Raw genomic sequence first — 3,652 nt, forward strand, 5'->3', positions numbered from 1 at the left:
GCCATATTTAGGTAGTTAACCATTGAATCCCATTAAAGCTGCCAATTTTCTTTTCTTTTTCTTCAAATCTGATTTTAATTCAAACAATGCTGGTGATATTTCAAGAGTTAACCACTGAATCACATTAAAATTTGCAGTAATGGGAAAATAAATCTGTGTAAAATGTTTTTTTGCTTCTGTTCGCAAGAAACTAGGGGTGAAAATATTTAGTGTTTCCATGCTTACTCCAAGGCGCTATTATCATTAAATTGGTGTAAAAGGAAGTCATGTGATGCACACATCAACTCGTTTCTCTTGTGTATAAACAGAACTGGTAAGAATTTCTTGTTTTAAAATTTAATCGCACAAAAAGTTGATTTTTATAACTTTTTAAAATTACACGTCTGCTGTGTATTCTTACATTTCAAGATACTCTTTATTTTAAGTAATAATTAGATCCCTAATTTTCATTAAACTGACTTTGTGTTATATTTGTTGATGTGTTGAAATCAAATTTTCTATATAAATGTTAGCCACCTCAAGTTTTTAATCCTCACTTATTCCTGAATTAATTAGTGTTATCTAATTTCTTATAAAAATGATCTGGTTAAGAAAGATGTCATTTCATGTTTTCTCCTAATAGTGGGAAACCATTTCATTCAAGCTACTTTTGTCATTTTTTAGAACATTGAAGACTAGTATTTTTATCTCTTTTAGGTATAATGTAGAAAAAATTAAAATAAGCTTCACGTTTATTGAGTTAGTTACATTTTAAATAAAAGTATTGACTTGCGTTGAAGAAAACAGTGTGGTAACACAACCTTGAAATCTGGGAATTCTCAGTAAAATTTTAATTTCTGGAAGAAATCAGGGTATTTTAAAATAAAAATTTTCAATCGCCAAACCTTTGCAGTTTTCCTCCCAGAAATTTCTTTTCATTTGGACACGTTTCTTTTTGCCTAACAAAACTTTTTGAACATTCTAACAATGTTTTTGAGAACTCTTACAAACCAACAAAACCTTGCGATCAAACCTGACAGAAAATGATAAAAATTTGGAAAAATTACCCCAAACCTGATATGTTTCTCTTCATTAAAAAAATAAAAAAACAAGATCTGATAATCATGTCAGTTATTATTAATAAAAATTTTATTTTCTTTGTTTCATGCAGCTGATGATCTCAATATTTTTGCATTTGTGTTAGGATTTTTTTTTTTTTTTTTACACTTTTGATTATTGCTAATTTTTATTAAAACCTGAATTCAAGAATGTTGAATTGAAATTCTGTGATCATTTTGAGTCCAAAGTTTCAAATGTAACAAGTTAGATATTGAACCGAACAACATTTAATTGAAAAAAGCTTAGTTTTAAAATATTTTTATTGTTAATCTTACTGCTTTCTCTTTTGTTTTTTGACATAAAAATCCACTCTTTTTCCTCTAATTTTTCTAACTAAAATCTGCTTGTGTTTCTTGCGAAAATTGCAGGATGCAACATTAATGTGGTTTTATCCCTAACTTATATGTGATACCCACGTTTTTAAAATCAGGGAAATTTTCAGAGCCAAATCAGGGAATTATCAGGGAACTTTTTTTCCAGGTTTTTGTTACCACCATGGCAAGGGTGCCCCTATTGGGGGAAAAGTGGGGGCTCAAGTCCCCCCCCCCCTTAGAAATGAAAACTTTCTTGCTTTTAGTGCTTTTTTTCTTTGCAAAAATATATAAGAATTTCTTTTCCAACCATCAATGAATAAGTTATTAAAAATGTCAAACTTTAATATCTCTAATCTGTACTGAAATCTGTTTCCATGGGGAAAATATTCTGCTAAACCGTGGGGAAAATTTTTGAGCCCCACCCCCCTTAAAATTTTGCATATGGGTGCCCTTGCACCATGGTAAAACATGTTATGTGCAAAATATGTACTTTTGAGTTCAGCGGTAGAAATAATTTACTGATGAATTTAAGTATGTATGAATTAATTTGTTACTGCATATTATAAAAACTTCCCTTATATTTATAGATTTAGATCCAGAGAAAAAAGTCAAGCCTCCACCATTAGATGTAAGATAGTGAATTTTATTGTTATCTTAACTTTTCTTAGTAAATTTTTGAATAAAAAACATATGCTGTGTTACTCCATAGAGAACTTTTTAATCATGAGTTGTTCCTTCAATATCAGAGGAAAATAAACAAACCAGTCCTGAACAAACCGAACCCAAATGCTTGGGCCAGCTGGCACAGGTCAGCTAGTTAAAGTTTCTTTTTTTTTTTTTGTCCTCTAAAATTCTGTAAAATTATTTTTTGCATGATAAATGCTTTATTTACCTCAAGAAGATATTTTCAAAGTCTATTGAAAGACACACGTAGTATATAGACACTGTAAATTCACACAGTATATAAATAAAAGTAAAATAACAGTTTCCATTAAAAATCAGTATGAAAATGATGAAAAGGAAGTCCTATTAGTTGTTAGTCAAAACTAATTTCTGTAAAAATGAATCATTTAATAACTGAATATTCTTTCTTTGTTGAAAAGTGTTTTCTCATTTCTATTTCAACAATGAAATATTTTCTGAATGGTATACAGAATTGTCTTTTGAACACTAGCCCAAATGAGGAAAAAAGGGAGGAAGGGGAGCCTCAAACCATTGAATATCTACTCCCCACCTCCACACATATCCACCAAAAAAAAAAAACTTGAAATGATCGCAACTCTGAAACCTCATGCATGTTTATATTAACTTATGCAGTTAAAGAGCATGCTTGTTTGTTCACATTTCTCATCACCATATCCCTGGTACTCATTCTGAAACTATTGTTTGATTATTCACTCCGAAAATCAAGCTTTTAAATTATCAAAACTCTTGATTTGTTGTCTTAAAGTTATCCTAAAATTATACCATAGTTATGTCCCCCCCCCCCCCCTTTTTTTTTTTTCAAATCCCCAGTCTTACCACTGCTAGTGTATCTAAAGTACAGTTGAACTCGCTTATAATGATAGTGAAGGGACTGCGATATTTTTTCCAGTGATCATAAAAAACAGGTTCGTAAAAAAAATCATAAAAATTTAAACATACTTGCTTTGTTTTTTTGTTTTTTTTTTCTGTACAATGCCTAAAAAGTTGGTTGTTTGCTTTCGACTGTCTCATTGTCAAGGAATGTGTGGTCCAAAAAACATCGTTATTTGCATTCATGATTTCAAAATAGTTTGAAGTTTTTCTGCTCTTTAGAAGCCAAGTATGTAGCAGGCTATTAAACTTCAAAGACTTCACATATGTCATTATCGTGGTCTTTTTTTTTAATCTGCATTAGCTTGACTTTGAGTTACAATATTCTTGGAAGTATATCTCAAAAATAATAACATTTGCTTCAACAAATATACAATTTTTAAATGCTCTTCTACTCAAGGAACTTAAAAAAAAATGGCCATGTCATCGCTTGTTTTCTCAGGATTTATGTCTCATCTTTAATTTTTTTGGTTGAATTCAAGATGTTAATGGAATTTTTCCAAAATTAGAATTACCTTTTCTAAAGTAAAAATCAACAAACAATTTTTAAATTACAAAAATATAGCTCACGTTAACCGGGGTTTGCTCGTTAAAAGCAAGTTATGTTCCCATAGACTTTACATTGTACCAACCAAATATTTTTTATTTCCTAGCTAAATCTGAGT

This window comes from Uloborus diversus, chromosome 10 (genome assembly GCF_026930045.1).
Source record: "Uloborus diversus isolate 005 chromosome 10, Udiv.v.3.1, whole genome shotgun sequence".
Classification (NCBI taxonomy): Eukaryota; Metazoa; Arthropoda; class Arachnida; order Araneae; family Uloboridae; genus Uloborus; species Uloborus diversus.